The sequence below is a fragment of the Protopterus annectens genome, chromosome 1.part0 (genome assembly GCF_019279795.1).
Source record: "Protopterus annectens isolate FY-2018-M chromosome 1.part0, PAN1.0, whole genome shotgun sequence".
In the NCBI taxonomy this organism is placed as follows: Eukaryota; Metazoa; Chordata; order Ceratodontiformes; family Protopteridae; genus Protopterus; species Protopterus annectens.
The window spans coordinates 1746558881-1746580039 of NC_056725.1; the positions used below are offsets into that span (position 1 = coordinate 1746558881).

General features: G+C 37.5%; 1 protein-coding gene across 2 annotated transcripts in view; it reads right to left on the bottom strand.

Annotated features, from left to right (window-relative positions):
• The window catches only part of LRP11 (LDL receptor related protein 11), a 730391-nt gene that overhangs the window by 171501 nt on the left and 537731 nt on the right, over nucleotides 1-21159 (bottom strand). The gene's annotated exons all lie outside the window — the stretch shown is intronic.

Here is a 21159-nt window from a genome sequence, read left to right on the forward strand (position 1 = left end):
ATGTGTAATTCTTATTTTTCATTTGGACTTATTTAGCTTGAAATTTTGCTCTCTTTATCTGTTTAGCAGCTGTACTGGTCCTGTGTCATGTTCTTCTTGTGCCTGACCTCACATGACTAGATAATCAGTTGTATTTAAAATGTTTCTAAGAGTTCAGTTACCTGGTAAACACATCTGGTGTTGATGAAGTAACTAACAGGGGTTTAAGGATTTCATGCCCTCAATGGAATGCTAAAGGTGCACAAAGATCATTTCTCTTTATCTAGCTTTATTCTAATGGCATGTTAAATGTACACAGTGTGGATCTTTCTTTATCTGACTTTACCCACTAGAAACAAACTTATCATTTGACATTCTAGAGACCACTTCCTCAGCTGAAAGCAATGGGTAAAACTCTCTTAAATGCTTTATTCAAATCTTCTGGATCAATGCAAATGTAAATCTTATCTTGCTTTACAGAGCAGCCATCATCTTCATCTACTCTGTTAGCTCTAATTGAGGGCTGGCATAGTGGTCAGGGTGTTTACCTCACAGACACAAGCTACCGGGTCTGATTCTAACATTTGAAATGGAAATAGTACAGGTTTAAAATGGTCCTCAAGGGCGGCTAGCCTAGAACTTACTTATGAACTCGCTGCTTGTTAGTGATACTCAATATCTTCATCCACTTTGATTCCTGTTCAGTTTTACTCCTGAGAAATACTGGTACTTTCCCTGGCACAGTAACATGTTTTATTTGTATATGATATTCACTTGGCAGTAAAAATAAATCAGCATAGTCATGAAATATATAGTTTCTATGACTGCACAGTATTTGAGATGTCACTCCAATGCGACTGTACACATCAAGCGCTGCTTTCACATTGTGAATTCATTCCTAGATTTTTACAAGTTAATTCATAGAAAATAATAGGAGTTTTAATTCTTTACACGCTACACTTTGACACATGAGCTTGTATTTATTATTATTATTACAACCACATCAGTAGATTTGATTTAGAGGCTCTACTCAGTGCATCAAATATGTTTACACTATGCACACAACTCTTTCAGTTTCTTTTAACCCCATGTTTTAAAGTATCATCATACAAGATATTATATTCTGCACTTGTAACTAGTTTAATTTCAACATCTGACTATTAAATAATTGCATCCCTTGACAACGATCTGTTATACACTCTTGCTTCAGTGCCTCTGATGCATTTTGAAACGTCAGTACATCATTCTTTTTCACTTTGATAGCACCAAAAACAGCCAATTTCCATACTACTGTTGCATGTGCAAATTCTTGTGAACAGACTTGTGTTTCCTTTATCTTAGAAAAAATGTTTCTTTCTAGCACTGAATTGACAAAATTGTATTAAAGGCAGATAATACAGAAGGCTTGAACACCATTTGCACAATGTTTTCTATGCATATCATGTCTTTCTTTCTTTTTTTATTACCATTACAGCACAGTCTCACATGCTTATCTTTCTCATGCCCATAGTTTTATAATGTAGTCTTACTGTATTTCCCATCTTTGCCTTTATTTAACTTAAATTTTATCTTACATCAATCCAGTTCCTCATCTAATTGTTTTAACTATACACTTGTAATTTCACTTGCTACACATACAACCACGGCTTTTGATAAGGTCATGTCTCCTTCCCTTAACAGTCAAAGCCTTGTTTGATCATGTCATTTTTTTCTTCTCCTTCTGTAGCTGACAATCAGCTACCTCAAGCTTCTCTCCTCATTCATCTGCTCTACTTGATCTGCCTCTGTCTCTCCCTGGTCCAATCTGACCCCACATCGGACCACTGAGAAGATTGAGGCTGCTGGGGAATGTATCCTAACACCTGCTACCTTACCATGGCAATCTTTGTGAGCTTCATATATTAGCTGTTTCAGTAGGTGCATGTCTGCTTCTGTGGGTGCACAAACTCCAGCTAAGCGATATACCCTTCTTGCAGCATAGTGCCTGCTAGATGTTATATACTGCAGTGAGCCCAGGCTGCCTCCTTCCCCCAGGATAGGTGAACCAACATTGATCACTCACACCCTCCCTCCATGGCCCCCTACAGCCTATGCTACTAGTTAAACAAAGGACATCTACTTTGAAGTAACTGCTTTATACCTCTATAGCACAGAGCTACCTCTTGTTTGATCATTTCTTATAGAATAAATTATTCTGCCTTTTGCTAATAAATCATACACCCACCAAATTTACAGCATTTGGCATGATTCTCCAGGTGATCAAAACAAGCACCTAAAGTGAAGTCTCTGGAGAACATTATATCCCTGTAAAGCTCAAACAGTGAAAAACAGTAAGTGCCTTCTAGATACATATTAATGAATTTCTCTCCTGTTGCTTGCACTTTGGCATTCTTCTCTTCAGTGAAAGTAAAATTATTCAATATCTTTAAGCTTTCTTCCCCAGCAGCATGAAAAATCTGACACATCTTTTCAGGCTTCTCAGCTAATCTACTCACAATCAGAAATAAACTGAATTTTTGGATTCAACGTTTCCAGTTATAAGCTATCTTGCAGTGAGAGAATTCCTTAGTGCTGCAGATAGAGTGCCTTTCTGAGTACAGATTATGCCACAAATAAATCCTTGAAAGATAATATATTTCATAGCATTTAAAGCTATACACCTCACACATTACACACAGCATTCAATAAAGTATATTAGCAATTCTACAAGCATGCCACCAACGTGCAGTATGCTAATGACACTACTATTCTATGCTCTGCCACTAACCTAGACAAACTACAACAAATCACACAAGAATCCCTTACCTGCTGACATGTGGCTTTCTGATGCTCAACTGTTTCTTTTTTTTAAACATTTTAATTCAATTATCTCTTTAGACATAGGCAAATACACATTAACAGAGACGAAAAAACATATTAATATTTTTCCATTTACATACATTATTCATCACGTATTTTTCATTCATTGTAACAATAATCAATTCAACATTACATAAACTGCTGAATTCCTTTCTTCCTTTAAATCTCACTCCTCCTCCTCAACATTATTCTGCATGTATTGTTTCCATGGTTTCCATTTACTTTTATGTAATTTGCTCCTTCCCTTTTTCTAAAGATTTCACTTCCTGTTCATTTATCACTTTAATGACATTCAGTACTTCAAATACAGTTGGGGTAGACTTTGATTTCCATTTTCTAGTAATTCCTTTTTTTGGGCAGCCAAAACAATTAAACTTAATAAAGCCTTACTATATCTAGGAAATTCTAATCCTGTGTCCCAGCTCAAAAGAACATTTATTTAGTTACAGCCATTTGCTCATCCAATACTCCTGACAGAGTCTTCTGTAGGGAATTTTTAACATCTTCCAATTCATTACACTCCCAAAATATATGTTCCCAGTTATGTCTTTCTTTTCCATTACACCTCCAATACTTGCTATCTGCCTGAGGAAAAAAATCTCAGAAAGTCTCCTTGAGCCGAACACTTCCAAGCAAAGATCCTAAACCTTTTGGAATTTGTTGTGTACTTAGGATCCATACATATGTTTTCCCATTATTCTCTTGTAAAATGCTTTTCCATTCTCTCTTCCCAGTCGTTTCTAATGTACTCTGATTGGTTCTTGTAGTTATTGTGCAATATTTTATATTCCCCTTCTAATTATCCCATTTCAACATCAGTTTATGTTCTAGATTCAACTAAAAACTCTACCAGAGCAGGTTTTCCCCTTAAGATTCCCATATCCCTTTCTCTTTGCCTTTAGTCTGATAACAACCCCTGGTATAGAAGCCATTCTCTAGTTTGCAGTTCAAACATCTTATTGGCCATATCCCACTATTTTATCTTTACCTGTCTAGGTATTTTTTCCCAGTACTTTGGTTCCTTTGCTAGGCTTTCTCCAGTAAATTCTAATCCCCTTTTGCCTATTGTCTGTACCCCTATTTGTAGTCATTCCTATTGGCAAACTCTCCTTTCTCCATTCTCACGTTTCCTTAGTTCTTAGAATATTTAATGCTACTATATGAATACAATATTATGCATGGTTGTTATTATTATACTTATGGATCTGCATCCAAAATCCCACTCTCTTTCCTTATTTCTTGAACTTCCCCCTTCAGTATCATGCCTTTCCATTTTGAATTCTAACCTTCTGTTTGTGCTACACATATGAGCCTTAACTGCAGCTCTAAAATGTACCTTTAAATCAGGTAATCCAAAACCAGATTGTTCCATTGAAGGATCAGCTTATCTCACCTAACTCTTCCCCTGCCAGATAAATTCCTTCAACTCCTCTACTGGTTGATAAAAACATGCTTGACCTGCATATAAAGCTTAACGGACTAAAAACATTTTTACTGCTTATATCTTACTATCCATATCCATAAACAAAAGCTCCCAGTTTTTCCGTTTTTATATTACTTTTTGTTTAGTCACTTTCCATATATCCTAGCTGCCATAACAAAAAACATTTTAATCCATACTCAAAAATACTTCAACTTAACTTGTTCATATAAGCAAGGGTATGGCTGAACTAATTTCTGCATGGGTACATAATTTACAGCTATAGCCTTGGTTTCATCTTCATTAATTTTATATCCCAAAAGATTTGAAACTGTCTCAAAATGTTCCAAACACTGAGATGTTTCTTTCCAATGGCTCTAAATATAAAGCAAATAACAAAGGGGAAAGAGAGCACTCAGTCTGATTCCTCTGTTCAAAAACAGTGTATCACAGAGGGATGTTCACACTGTAATTCTTGCCTCTGACCCTTCATACATTTTCCTAATTATCCTTATTGTATCAGGGAATGCAAATGCTTCATAAAATCTTATTTCTGTTGAAAGCTTTCTGTGCATCAAGACTCACCAACAACAGCAATATTTTCTTACATTCTGCCTCTCTCTAGATCATCATTGTTCTGTTAATGTTGCCAAATGTTTGCCTCCCCTCCACAAAAAACAAAAAACAAACAAAAAAAAAACCCACTGATCCATATTTATCAATTTTGGCAACACCCTTTTAGATAATATTAACATAAACACTTTATAATCATGGTTTAAAATTGAAATGGGTCTATTTGATGGCTGTTTCCCATCTTTAGGTAATACAGCCAACACAGCTTTCTTCTAAGATGTTGGTGCTTCCCGTTTTTAAAATACTGTTAAATAAAATCTTTCAGTTTCAGATCTTTACTACTTTCTTCCCTCAAAACATCCAAACTTCCACAGGAATACAATCTGTTACTGGAGACTTTCCTGAAGATTGATTATGCATTACAGTTTGTAACTTACATTCTCCTATCTTAGCTGTTAGTTGTTGAGTCTCATCTACCTCTACTATTGGTATAATTAAGTCTTCCAGAAATATTTATATTTGTGCTGTTTCATGATTTCTACCTTTCTCTGCTTTATACAAATTTTCATAAAATTTCTGTAATATCTGTAATACCTTTACAGGATCTCTGGTTGCTTTTCTTGTATGCTACCTAAGTTTGGTGACAACTCTTTCTACTTTGTATTGCCTAAGTTGTTGTGATAAAAGTTTTTATGCTCTGGAGTTACAATCAAAAACAGTTGCTTAACAGCAGTCTTTCTAAACTCGCGCATGTTATCCAGATACTTCCTTATTTTCTCGTTAGCACTCATCTTTGTTCTGTGAGATTTCCCTTACTCTACAATACTTTAATCTTTGTCAGCCTCTCTAAATAATTATTTTTATTCCTTAACTATATCTCTTCTACTTTTACTTCTACCCTATTTTTAAACTCCATTTTAATTTTATCATACTCACTAGTTATAACTTCTGAAGAAATTTCTATCAACCATAACTCTTGAAAAATTTTTACTACACATTCCTTAAATTCCTCTCTTTTTAATAGGTTGGCATGAAAGTGCCATATCTCATTTTGATTTTATTACTCTACATTAGTACATTAGTTTTTATTGGTGCATGATCTGAAATTTGCTTTCAATTAAATGCATGTGTCTCTGTGCAATGTAATTTCTATGTAGTCTAGTTCAGTTATTGCACATTAGGGGGATAATATGCAAATTATATCACAGTTCCTACCACTGAATTTGCATCTTCATTACCAAACATTTTCATAAATTTCTTCAGAAATTTACCTTCCTTCATTATATTTTTTTCATTCTAGGTCCCCCTGATACATTTTCCCAATTACAAACCAAGTTCCAATTCTCACCTAGAAGTGATATTCCCTGCTGAAAGCTGATTTATTTCTCTCAAAAATTTCTCAAGCCTCATAATTAGTTTTTGGTGGAATATAAATATATGCCAGCATAAAGCATAATCCTCCTCCTTTGCCAATAACTCCTTACAACCACAAATCTACAATTATTGTCTTTTTTCCTCTTCTATCACTACTAGAGTCCCTCTTGCAATTAGTATAATTCCTCCCCTTTTCCTTTATCCCTGATATTCTTATTTTATTTTTATTTTACATTTGTTGACCGGGATAGTCCGACTGGATGCATGTTCATTTTCAGCGGAGGCCCGGGGAGAAAAGCTCCAAGGGTAAGCAGATACAGCATTACATAATACCAGCATTACATTTTACAAACAGATTATTTACAGAGATTACATAAGTAAGCAAGTTAAACAAGTTCCACAGGTTAAAGTTAGTCCTGAGCACAAGTCAGGATTAAATTAAATTACACAGTAAACTGGTTAACAGATTTTTACACATTGGAGTTAGCCAGGCTTGATACATTGACATAGCCAGTTAAGTGACAAATGTTGTTTGAGTCTAGTTTTAAATTGACCTAAGGTGTAAAGTAAGGTAATATCAGCTGTAAGTGAGTTCCAGGATCTGCTTACAGAGTTTGCAAAGAGAGAATCACCAGCTGTGTTATTAATTTTGCTAGTCTGAATTAGTAGTTTGTTAGAGGATTGAAGCGGTCTAGGATTGTTATAGGGGGTGATAATATTTTTAAGTGCAGGAGTATTGTCCGGATTATAGAGGATTTTATAGGCCATAATCAGTTGGTTATACTGGATTAAGCTAGGTAGTTCAAGCCAACCAAGCTGATTTAGATTGATGCAATAATGTGTCCTAAAAGGCAGCCCAGTGGCAAACCTGGCAATGTGGTTGTAGCAAATTGAGAGTTTGTTAAGGACAGTCTTGTTCAAATTCGAGAGTAGAGGGATGCATACAGAAGGGTTGAGATATTTGTGCATCATTTTGATTTTATGGTAAAGGTGACATCAGCATATGGATACAGCTGACTTTTGGGATAGACAGAATGTTTGCAGGTGTGGGATTAAAGTTGGTGATCAACCATATCGTGTGGCTACTGGTGGAAGGCTGAACGCAAGTAGGTTTCTAGGGTGGCTACTTTGCACCAGGGGAGCTAGGAGGTAGTGTTGGGGCTAGGGCTTGAATTGTTGTCTCAAAAGAATTGTTTAAAACTATCAAAACATCTCAGGGGTTTTATCAATAGTAGCAGCAGGGATTGGGCCCTGCTTGTTTTCTAAGGGTAATTTTGAGTTTAGACTACAGGTGCAAACAAAGGAAGGAAGGAATTTGCTTGTTAAAAGTATGCTACGTCTCTAAGGGGATGTGTTTTAGAATAGACCAATTACATGAGTTTAGTTTGTTGGAAATTTGGCAAGGTCAAAGTTTTATATTGTTTCTAACTTTCTGAGTAAGGGTTGTTGGGAATTAATGGTTTTGTGCTTAATTACATAGGAGGGTGTGTACAGTACACAGGGGGGGGGTGAGTTTGATGAGTACCCAGTCAAGTATTTTTTCTGGGTGGTTTTTATACCTATCCTGGTAGGGTGGATATGATTTGTGTAAATGCATGCAGGTTAATATGGGGTGGTTGGGGATTCTAAGGAACAGGTGCCCCAGTCTATGATAACCAGTGCTCTTCAAATGTAGATATATTGTTACCTGGGGAATGAATGTACATACATACAGAATTAATGCATTTTTTTTTATTAAGTTGCAATTTGGTGGCAAGTATCTCAGAGTTATTAATCTGAGGAGGTTGTATTACATCTATGGTGACATTCAACTCAGATTTATAGAGTACAGCTACCCCACCCCCCTTCCTCGAAGCACGATCCAGCCTGTGTATGTTGTACCCAGGTGGTAACACTTCATTGTCTTTAGTGTTAGGTTTTAACCAGGTTTCAGATAAACAGAGAATCTCAGGGGAGTGGACATCCAGAAGTGCATGCAATTCATGTACCTTGTTATTAATGCTTCTAATATTGAGATGACAGACTAGGAGAGAGTTAGTCGGCCTATTAATTGAATTCTGCTGAATATCTACACTGAAATCCTTTTTTTGTCAAATTCACATGTTCATTTTTTTTTTCAAATGTGTCTCCTTCAGCATTGCTTTTGCACTCTGCATTTCTTAATATAATCCAGTACTCTTTCTTTTATTGTCTATAACTTTAAGACCATTTATGTTCCAGGCTAATATGGATAGCAAGTCATTATGAAAAAAATGCTTTTGTTCTCACTTATTATACATGACATGTTTGTTGAATGTGTATTTCCAACATTTGTGTTACATGTATACAGTAATGTTTGGCAGGCTATTCTTATATAGTTGTTTCTTCTCATCTTCATTTGAACCTATGTCACATTTTCAGGACTTGTTTTAAAGAAAACACTTAAACAAAAAACTAAACACATTTTCAGAATACCCCCATCCCCTATTAACTTAGAACAAACACACAAAGCTATGTACATCTTCAAAAAAATGAAATTTAACTTTCCAGACAGGAACAAATGCCACAAATCGACAGCTGCACCCACAACATTAACCTAAAATTAAGGTTTGCCATGTTAAAGTGCATGCTACAGTCTGTGTTCCTACTCCCAATTACACTAATTGCTGTCTGTTCTTATCCCTACTCCCCTTCCAGGTGTGAAAATGGGTCTATATTACTTTGTTAAAAACTAACTTCAGCGAATGGCTATTCATCAAACATAAATCATTACAGCTGTTCATTAAATGTTCACATCAGCGAACATGTTTCCCAAGGCAGTGAGTTACTTGGCCAACATAACAACTGTCACACACACACTGCAGCATATCAAACCCACCTCCCAATATGGGGGGGCTGTGCCCCCCCTACACACCCAGTTATATATACCAACTCCAAGATTGCACTACAGTGAGGAAAAGGGAAAATTTCTTAATGCTAGTTGAAATTCTGGTACTGCAAATTATTTTCCTGACCTTCTTTCTTATTGTCTCTACTCGCAAAAGAGGAAGAGATGCTACCATTGATACTGTGTTAAACACTGCTCCTATGAATTCCAATGTCTGGGATGGTTGTAAATGAGACTTGCTGTAATTGATGGTTATTGCAAGATTTGAGCAGGTCTGCAGCACTTGGTCTCATGCTTGTATCAGTTGATGCCTGGTTGTGGCGGTAATGAGCCAGTTGTCTAAATATGGAGACACCCGGAGTCCTTGCAGTTTCAAGTGAGCTGCTCTCACTACCATTCACTTGGTGAACACTCTGGGGCCTGTGGTGAGGCTAAAGGGCAGTGTTCTGCACTGAAAGTGACTGGCTCTGAGCCAGAAGCGTAAGTACCATCTGGATTGTCTATTCATTTTTATGTGATGGTATGCATCCTGAAGGTCTATCGAGCACATCCAGTTGTGCTTGCTTTGAAAGGGCAGAATAGACTGAACAGTGACCATCGGAAACTTGGTGTACCAAACCGATTTGTTCAACATGCTGAGATCCAGAATTGGTTTCCAGTCCCTTGTCTTCTTTGGCACTAAAAAGAATCCTGAGTAAGTTCCAAATTCTATTTGGGCTGGAGGGACCTCTTGGATGTCTCTTTTTTCCTAGCAGCTTCTGGAATTCTAGTGCTGCTGCTTCCCTCTGACTGGGTGGAACATTGGAGATTTTTCCTGAATAATGGAGGTGGTAGGGAAGAGGGAGTAATATAATCTCTGGAAAGAATTGTTTGCACCCAAGTGTCTTTTGTTATGTTTAATCAGGCTTCCTAGTGCAGAGATAAGCAACCCATGACTGCCTCCACAGGAAGGCAGACAGGCCTCCCTTCAGCAGCGCTGAAAGGGTCTGTCATAAAAGGAATCTCTAGACTCTCAGTTTTGTGGGCTTCCACTTCCACTGCGGCATCTTCTACCATTATCACTCCCCCATCTGCTTTGGGGAACTACCTCCATGTGTGTATCCTGGAAAGGACCCTGAGACTTCCTGAACCATAACTTTTGATCCCCCTGTTGATTCCTGGAAAATATCCTTTGAGGAGTCAAAAAATGCATGCCCACTGCAGAGAGGATATTTTTGTCTTTATCACACCTGGAGAGTGTGTCTTTTACAGTGGAGCCAAACAAGGAACAGCCATCAAAAGGAGCATAGGAGCATTGATGAATAATGACTTGAAGTTCTCCTCAAAATCACACAGGTGCATCCAGGCATGCCTCTTGATGGAAATACCTGACCCATGGCCCTTGAGTTGCCTTCTGCAGCATACGAGATGAGCCTCATGGACAAATTGGATATAGCTTGAAGGGTAGCCAATTGAGAGACTATTGAAGGTTGAGTCTCAGCAGTATCAGTACCAGAAAGAGATTTCACTAGTTCTTTAATCAAATCTCTTTGCAGTCTCATAAAATGTGTCAAGCAGTTCAGAGATGTGGGAGTAAAAGTCGCTGAAGCATAAACATGTTTCCCAAATCGGTCCAGTGCCCCAGATTCTCTATTGGGGGAAGGACAATGGAACTCTATTCTGCTAATTCTTTCTCTGTAGTTGCCGAAATGACCATTGCATAAACTGGCACCCCTTTACTCCAATATTTTCTTCCTACTGGTGGAGCCAGAATCCTATCTGGTCTCTTAGGGATTGGCTCAATCATATCAAGTTCCTTCCACAATGACCTAGAAACCCAGTTAATGAGTTAATTGGTGCTGCAGAGTAACTCAGGAGGTAGATGGGCCAATCTTGAAAGCTTCCAGAAATACTAACTCTCAGGAGTAGGGTTTTGGGCAGACCAACCACCCTTCTGCTTAAGGATCTCAAGAATGTCTCCAAATGAGATGTCATTGGGTGGTGATTTGGAAGACCCTTCTTCCACATCAAAGTCAGTATCCTCTGTGTTAGACTCCTGAGGAGAGTCCAAGCTCCTCCTTGTGAACTTCCTCTTCCTAGGGACCTCTTCACTGGGGTAATCCGGAGAAGTATCAGAAGAGATGACAATACCCTCCTGGTTAGACTGGAAGCTTTGGGCAGGCTGTCCACATAGCATAGAATGCTGAGAATCATGGTGCAAAGTCATCTGAGAGGTTGAGGGTGGATCCAAGGGAGTAGGACCAGTCTGGCCTGCTGAAGTAGAGAAAACCCTCTTCACAACCTCAAAAGTAGACTGCAGAGGAGAGAAGGAAGTCAACAGAGCTGAAAAAGCAAATTTCTGGCTTGTCACCTCCCTCTGTTCAAGAATAATCCATCTGAGGCAGAAGTCAGAGCAGAGCTATCCAGTGCTGAAGCTCCAACGGGAAGAGATGGCTAGAAAAACCTTGGAGTCAATCCTGTCCCTTCAGATCCAAGAGTCATCCAGATCCAAAGATTTTGGAGCTGGTGCACTCAGAGTAACAGTCAGATCAGAAGGTAATACCCCCTTCCAAACCAAACCAGATGGACCTGGAATGCTCAGATCCAAGGACTCTAAAACTACAGGCTGGGTCAGAGAAGGAGCTGTTATCGGTGGAGTGGTAGATGGATGATGTTCCTGACTGGAAGAGGTAGGAATCGTGAGATCTCCCTTCTGAATTTGCTCTGTGAAAAATGTCCTCATCATTCTTTCCACATCTGCTTCTCTAAGGCTCCAAGAGGAACAGGATAATACCACTGAAAGCAATTTTGACTGCCACTCTAAAAATGCAGAGGGCACCCTGGAAGGGACCGGATCCAAACTCAGCAAATAAACAGTCCTTGGTAATGTATTAGGATCTGAGGAAATCAGGTCCAGAGTATGTTTTGTTGGATCAGAGGATGTAGCACTTGAAACATATCTGGTCAGATCCGAAGATAGAGCCCAAGTGATTTTGGATCCAATTTTTCCTTCTTTTTCCTCGGTTCCAAGGAAGTGGATGCAGGGGAATCTGTAGAACTGGACCATTTTGAAGGGTCCTTGGCTTTAATCTCTGAACTCCATAAATGGCTTCAGAAAAAGGAGGTGGTAACAAACCCTTTAAAATTAACTTATTCCTTCTATCAGCCAAAGCTCTGGGACAACACGTCACAATCTTGGTCAAGAAGTTCAAACCCTAAACAATAAACAAACAGAGTGTGGGCATCAGAAAACTCCATCTTATGCCCACATTTCTTACATTTTTTAAACCCTTTCACAAACATAGTGTAGAGTAAATACTTATAACTAACAATAACTGGAAAGAAAAAAAAACAGTAAGAATAAGTAAGCAGATCTTTTTTTATATAGCAAAAACAGAGAAAGAAAGGTAAATACTTATAAGCAACAACTTAACTACAACTATGAAAGTAGAGAGCTACAAGACTCTTATAGAGAAAAAAGAAACAGGGTAGGAAAGAGCTACCAGCAATTGTAGTAAAGATTATGCTATCAAGTGTATAAAATTGACAGAACACTTAAGGAAACAGAAAGAGATTTATCAGAAGTTAATGTTTGAAGAATACAATTTTTAGAAATTCACTTATCTTTACTAACTAGCCCAAGAGCTGAAGGCAACCACATCTAGATGCGAAAGCGGCAAATGAGATCTGAGGAACGTTAGGGATAGTGCATTATGTGTAGTGAAAGAGCGCAACAGTTTGTTGGAGGCTACGAGCTAGTGTAAAGGCTGAGTCGGATCCGAGTATTGGATTCAGACACATCAGTTGAGGAATGAATGAAAAATGACAACATCAGATCATAAGTTATTGTGAATGAGTGCACTGACCTAATACAAAAAATTCCATATTTCACAATTTTCTGATATTTTCTTGGAAATGGAATATCAATGACCCCACCAATGATTATAACTATCTTCCTGCTGTACTTTTATTTTCTCTTCCAGTCTCTCATCTTCATCCATAAGCATGTCTCAGGGCTGATTTTGTAACATATTCATTTGTTACCCAGGTACATAAATTGGTCATTATGAACCCATTTTGGCCATGACATAAAGCCAGAAGGCCAAGGGTAACTGCAATATATGAAGACACGTTAGAGTAGCCAATCAAAGAACACATTTATGAGAGGTAGAATAAAACTAGAATATAAACATAAAACCCATAAAGACACAGGAAGAACATACAAACTCAACATAGACATTGAATGATGGTCAGAACTGGACCTCAGACCCTGGAGGTGTTAGGCATACATCTTACTCAGTGAGCCACTGTGCTGCATCTGATGTACTGTTGCAATCTACTATCATTCCCCCTTTCGTCTATCATAACCAATGGGGTACTCCTCTTAGATACTGAACCTGCCAGCTTCTAGCATCTATCTTCTGAATGGTTGGTAATAGATGATTCTGTGTGATGTAGACTTTATCATTTTCTATGATGCTTTGTGGGTCATGTTTCCAGTATTTTTCAGCCACTTCAATACCATGTTTGCACAATCCCCAGTGCAACAGTCTCGCCACATTATTATGCCTTTCAGTATACAGTCCTTCTGCCATTAGTATGTCGCAACCAGCAATGAGGTGTGCAACTGTTTCCAATTGTGTTTTACAAAACCTACATTTGTCTGTTTCTCCCACATGTTCAATGGACTTTGTAAACCAACGCGTATGTAGCCCACTATCTTGTGCCACCAATATTAACCTTTCATTTCTTGGTTTGAATTTGCTTCTCCTTAACCATTCCTGCATTCATTCCTGAGCAACACGAGGTTCTTCCAGAAGTTTTCTATACTTGCAACTGTATTTATGTATTTTCCTCATTTCTTGCCTTCTCATTTGGTCCTTCACTTTATATTCTTTCTTTTGTTTTTTGGCACATTCAGTTTCTGCCTAGTTTTTATCCACTTCTGGTTTGATTTCCATTCCTGCTTGATGCCAGTATGCCTCTGCTAGCCTAAACAGGGATGTCATCTTAGATATATTCTCCTCATGTTTCAAAATTTTCACTACATTTGGGTCTTGTGAGGTCAGCAGATATGTGTGGAGTCCTACGATTGCAGATCTGTACACGTAATCAATTTCAAGGAAGCCCATCCATCCTTTGGAACGGAGAATATATAATCTTGGTATACACTTATTTTTATAAATCATCTGGTGAGCATGAATCATCCTTCTTGTTTTCCTATCTAATCTATCCACATGTTTTGAGGCCAGTCAATCACTCAGAGCAAATTGGTTTATAGCTTGGATTTTGTTCTTAGATGTCAATGCTGTTTTCAGGATTAATTTAAGTCTTCTAAAGTATTCCTTACTATGTTTTATTCTCATTTGTTCATGTTTTATTGCTCTTTTATACCACATTCTTGTCCCAAACTGATGTTTTCTTGGTGCTGCAGTTTTCCTGCTTTAAAGGTTGCTTTTGCACATTTATCAAGACCAAATGACATACTTATATCATCTGAAAAAGTTTTGACAACTTACAAGTTGTACTTTCAGTTCCTCAACTGATGAGCTATACAGTTTCAAATCATTGACAAAGAGAAGATGAGAAGTCTTTAGTCTTTGTTGTTTTCTAGGAGCCGAATTATAGCCATGGCCTAAGCTGTTAAGTAGACAACTTACAACTTAATGGGTTAAGTACAAGGCAGAATAGCAGCAGTGACAGAGAGTCACCCTGGAATATCCCCCTTTGAATTTTTATCCCTGGAATAAAAACTTGTCCTTTATCATGGCTTAACTGCAAAGTGGTCAGGCATTGTTCCATGGTCACTGTAAAGTAGCTGATCAGTGCAGGATATATCTTATACATTTTTAAGCACTCTTTTATCCATGAGTGTGGGATACTATCAAATGCTTTTTTATAATCAATCCAAGCCATACTTAAATTCTTCCCCTTTTTAAAGTTCTCCACTGTGACTTTATTTAACAGCAAATGATCCTTTGTTCCATATGACTTTCTTTTATTGCCCTTTTGTTCTATTACCATAACTGAGTTTTCTTCTAAATGACTATAGACTCTGTTGGCATCAATTCCAGTGTATAGTTTATACATCTTCTTGGTCTATAATTTTTAGGGTAGCTTGCAGGTTCACTCTTAAGTAGAATCATTGTTTTTCCCGTTGTTATCCAGGTTGGTGTCTATTCAGGGTGCACATATAAAGAGTTCTTACTCATGGTTAAATCTTCAGGCAAAGATGTTAATACTTTTAACCAGAAGTTAGGTACTGCATCTGGGTCTGGGGATTTCCAATTTGAGGCTTTTCTTAACTTTGTTTCAATCTCTCTGGCTGTTACTTCATCACATTTCATATCCTGTACCTTTAAACTTCTTATTATTTCTTTTACTTCTTCTATCTATTTAGCATCTTTGTTATGTTCCACAGGATCTTCATAGATACTTCTCCAAAGTTGATGTATTTCTTCTTTTTGTTGGTGGTCTTTCAATTCCTTTTACTTTGTTTCCCATTTCTCTGTAGACCTTTTTTGGGTCATCAATAAATTGCTTATTTTGTACTTTTCCTTTATATTTATCTGTGTATCTTCTAAGTTTTTCTGCATGTGCTGACATTTTTAGTTTATTTGCAACAGTGCATGATAGATCCTGATCTGTTCTAATACTGCATATTGCTTTTATCATGTCTATCTTTCTAAGTATTTTTGTTGATCTGTTTCCTCTTCTATACTCTTCTAACAGTGACACTTCTTGTCTTAGTTGTGTTATAGTTTTCTCTATTTGACACTTCCATAATGGTATTCGATTTCTCCCCCTCACTATCCTGTGTTCTTGTGGTAGAACTTTATCAGTTACTAACTTAGCTGCACAGTAACCCAGTGTATGATTATGCCTATGTATTCACAGATCCTAGTTACAGGACATCTTGCTGCTTGGTTGGGCATGTGTATTCATAGTCCTTAATGCTGTCTGCTGCTTTATTGAGCCTAAGTCGGGAGTCTGCAGCGCAGCAGACCAGGGTGCTTTCCTCAACACAGAATGGGAAAGACATTGTTGGCATCTCATTCCCAACATCTCCCATAGGGTTTTACAACAGCTGGACTGCTAATAAATTACAGGTCACCTAAGTCACACTAAGGGTTTTATCCCTCTCTGCCATGGAACAAAATGTTTCTCCTCTTTTGTGGTTTCACAGATGATGCCACTCTTACAGCAGATAAGTACTGCTTAACCTATATTCACCTGTCTTTGTCATTTCTGAACAAACTATTCCCGGGGGCTTCCATGTCCCACCCCTCTTGTCAGTGGTCTTTGTTCCTGTGATACCAGCAAGTACCACCCTGCCTGCAGTTCCCCCATCTTCCTGCCCAGATCCCTTGCACTGCAGAGTAAATAATACTCAGCCATGATCTGCTGATCACTTCTCTGTCTGTTCTTCTGTATCAGTGATCCCATTCTGTCTCTGTTTACAAATACACCTTGAGATGCACTTTTTCAACTCAGATCTGAGCAACTCACTCCCTTTTCAGCTAAGATGGATCCTGTTCTTAACAGACAGCTCATCTCTTTGCGAGGTCTCCCTCATCATGCCGAAGGGGATACTGGAATTTACTGGTACATCAAATCATGATGGAAACTAAGAAGCTGGAAGAGTCAGTATGGAGTGAATGCCCAGTTGGTTAAGCCAGAGGAAGGAGGATTGCTGATGTACAGATGGAATATATCTTCTCCTAAATAACAAAACAAACCAAACACTGAACTTTGAAACATGTCTTTATTAATGGGAGCTGGGAAGAGATTGTACTGTAGTACACATAATCAACTTTCCTTCTCCCACGGATAGACAAACTGGCATCAGCAAATACAGTGGATATAAAAAGTGTACACACCCCTATTAAAATACCAGGTTTTTAGGATATAAAAAAATGAGACCACAATAAATAATTTCAAAACTTTTCCCACCTTTAATGTGACCTATAACCTGTACAATTCAATTGAAAAACAAATCTGTTAGGGGATAAAATATAAAAAATAAAAAATGTACAATAAGCTGGTTGCATAAGTGTGCACACCCTTAAACTAATACTTTGTTGAAGTACCTTTTGATTTAATTTTTTATATCACAAAAACCTGTCATTTTAACAGGGGTGTGTACACTTTTTATATCCACTGTATCTCCTACCCTCTCCCATCAGTTCTTTCATTACATGTCAGTAGTTGATCCTGGGTCATCTAGGTCAGAGTTATGACTGTATCCCTTTGTGTCACAGAGATAGCGAAGGTCAGAAGATTCCAAAATAGCACTCATCTGCAGTGTTCCCACACATAAGAAAGATTTGATTCCTTTAACCCAATAAAATTCAGAATATAATTGACCTTCTAAATATCAAAAATAAATTACACAGACAGTAACTGTATTAGTAGTTACTGGCAAAAGTTTGGCCAATGCCCAATTTGTAAATCACATATATCATTAATAAATGATCATGTTTATTCCAAGGTGGCTGCACACTGATCAACAACTTGATTTCAGCTCTGTCAGTGTGAAAAAAGAAACCGATAGATAAGGGACAGTAATTCTGCCTGTTTTAATATAATTCAGTTACTGGCTGATAAGTTCACTGCCTGGATGTCAGCAGAGAAGAAACTTAAGAAAGCCTGAAAGAAAATCATCTAGGAAAAAGTGAAGATAAAACACTGGCTGAGAACAATCCTGCATCTGTTCAGCAAAAAGCAATTCAAGCTCCATCTTTTTTACTAGAGGTGGCTTCCAGTAATTTAGAGGAAAAATAAGTCAAATGTACTCAAAGTTGATTAAAATACATGAAACGTTACAGGACTATATCAACTGAAATAGCAGATGGCTGGAAATATGGAAGGAAGCTTTAAACAACTATTCAGATATCCTAATAAAACTACAAGAATCAGTGGTCAAAATACAGAAAAGGCTGGCTGAGTATGATAGTGCTCAAGAAGAGCTATTTCAAAACTGACAGATTTAGAGCAGAGAGCACTCAGAGAAACATGAAATTTTCTGCTGTACCAGAGAAACTGGAAAGAACAGACTGTACAATTGTCATGAAAGCACAAATAAGTAACTGGACTGGTATTCCACAGCATGATTTGTTAATTGAAAGGGTTTATGTGTATGCCCAAAATCTGGCTGTGAGAAACTAGCCAAGACAGTAAAGATGCAATCATACCAGCAGAAAGAGCTGATCCTGACAAAACAGTGGCAGAAGGAAAAATATTAAAAGTTGTTGACAGTATAGTGTTTGTGGGAATGATTATTCACTGTACGCCTGGCAGAAGAGAGCAAATTTAACCTAGCAATCAGGAAATGTAAAGAGGCAGATGTAAGATTCAAACTGCTGTACCCAGCAGTCTTCAGAATATCAGAATATCCTTCCTGGATGATCAAAGTAATTTTCTGATGCAGAACAGGCTAAGGGAGAAATATAAAAGTATGTCCAACATGGGTTGAGCCATCAGACAGTAGAGGACTCTGCTTCTCATTTTATGATGGTAAGGCTCATAGAGACTTTGCCAGTGAAAAATGTTCAAATGTTCCAAAGGAAAATGCTTGAGAGGCAGAAAAAAAACACAGGAGTTGACAAGAAGAATCAGGAGTACCTTGGACTTGAACAGGAGTTTGGGGTTGTCAGATGGAGAGGAACAGGAAGAATACCAACGACAATGAAATTAATAAATAAACGTGAGACTATAAATCATTGATCACATTTGTGAAGCATGGCTTTACAAGAAAAAGTGGCTGAAAATATTGTATTTTTATTGACACATGCCCCACTTCATGTCATTAATGTTTGGAAGGACATTAAAAGGGGGAAAAGAGAGAAAAAGTAATTGTAAGTAAAACAGTTTTTGTTCTTAACATATTTGTATAAAAGATTTTATGATGCAAATTGCATGTTATATACTAAAGTATTTTCAGTGATTGTTGCATGTGATAAAGATATAAAGTAAACAGATGTTTTTTCTCTCTTTTTAGGTTTTAAGAAATGTAGGCATTACAATATGAAAACAGAAGACAAAATGCTGGACAAAAGCATATTTAAGTCAACAGGTTGTAGTCTTAGGCTGTTGGGGAAGGGGATGGGCTATAAAAGTGCACTGATTATAGTATATGCATAATTTTAAGGTTTTATTTTACTTTGACGTAGGTGAGTGTCTGGATTAATGCCCTTGGCTTAATCTAATCATATGTTTTTTTTTTTTTCAAATGCAAGTGGGCTTTAAAAAATGACAGACTACAATGTAATAAATATTTTTCTTTAAGCATATCAGTGTTCAGTGGCAGTTGAGAAATCTGCAGTAGAAGCTAGTAGAAAATTTACATAATTGCATATTATTCCCCAAACTACAGTAACTGGGCTATACTAGACAGAAATTATATTTTACATGAGTATGTGCATTTAACTGAAGGCCTTGACATGCATCCAATAACTATTTCAGATAATGCACCAGTATCAACTAAGATACAAATACAAGGTAATAAAGTACAAATGAGACACTGGCACTTCCCCATCTACCTGTTAAAAAGCAATGAATTTAAGGAAAGGATAGTGGAAATTACTTGAGAGTTATTAGGGAATATAGACATTTCTTCAGACGTTATAGCTTGTGAGTGGGATGAAATGAATGTGGAGTTTAAAAATAGAGTAGAAGTAAAAGAAAAGGAGATATATTTAAGAAGTAAAAAGAATTACTTAGAATGACAAAGATTCAAGTATTGAAGAATAAAGGGGGATCTCACAGAACAAGAAGAGGTGCAAACACAAAGTGCTAAAGATAAAATAAGGAAGTGTCTAGATAATATGCATCAGTTTAGAAAGATTGCTGTTGATAATAAATCCAGAAAATCCAGCACAAAAAATTTTAGCACAAAGACGTAGGCAGCAGAATGTAGAAAGTCAAGTTTGTTGCTAAAGTGGGTCTTTATTAGATCAGCGAACGCTGATTGATCGACCTTATGTAAGCAAAAGCTTACAATCTCGAACTGTCAGATCAGCGATTTTTTTCCTAGGGAGAAAAATCGCTGATCCAAAACACATACACACAACACAAGCACACCAAACAAACAGAAATCCACACACATACACCTAAAATCTGACACCTAACCCTACACTAAACTATGCACACACCACTAACTATCCACTTACCCTAACCCAAACCCTAACCCTAAGGTCCGTCACTATTGCACACTCACCTTACCCGCTCCTTAACCCTAACTCACCTAAACCCGCCCTAACCCTCACATCCACACAACCGCACACATACCTAACCCGAGCCCTAGCCCTAACTCACCTAACCCACCCTAACACTCACATCCACACAATCACACACTTACCTGAATCCGACCTGTAACGTTCCACCACAGTACCGAAAATACCGAAGCAACAGAAACGGACAACCAAATTCTTTCCCTAGGAAAACATTCGAGTTTCTGTTGTTTCGATATTTTTAACTTTCACTAAAAAAGGTCGATCAATCAGTGTTCGCTTGTTTAAGTGTTCGCTGATCTAATATAGACCCGCTAAAGTTAGGAGCATATATCAAGAAAAATAATCAGAGATCCTTTAGCGGTATTAGAGATGTTTTGTAATTTTTATTAAAATTTGTATAAAACAGAGGAATGTGGAAATCAAGCAAAAAGCACAAATGAAAATATTTGTGGAAGATTTAGGTATACCAAGGCTAGAAGTAGATGAGGCTCAACAATTAACAGTTAATATAGGAGGAGATGAGATACACTGATGTATAACCAAGCTGCAGGAAAGTCTCCAGGGATAGATGGTGTTCCTGTGGAAGTTTGGAAGCTTGAGGGAAGAAATTGATAAAGATCTGGAAGGTTTTGTTTAACAATATTTTAAAATGAGGGGAAGCGCCAATATCCGGGAAGAAAGCAGTGGTAGCTGCAATACATAAAGACGGTAAAGACCCATCAGACCAATATAAATATAGGCCCTTTTCAATTGTAAATCATGTTTATAAAGTGTTTATGTCTATAATAGGTAAATAAATGGCAACTATATTGCCAAACTGGATAGACATGGATCAGTGTGGTTTTGTGGTGGGGAATCAAACATTTGACAACATT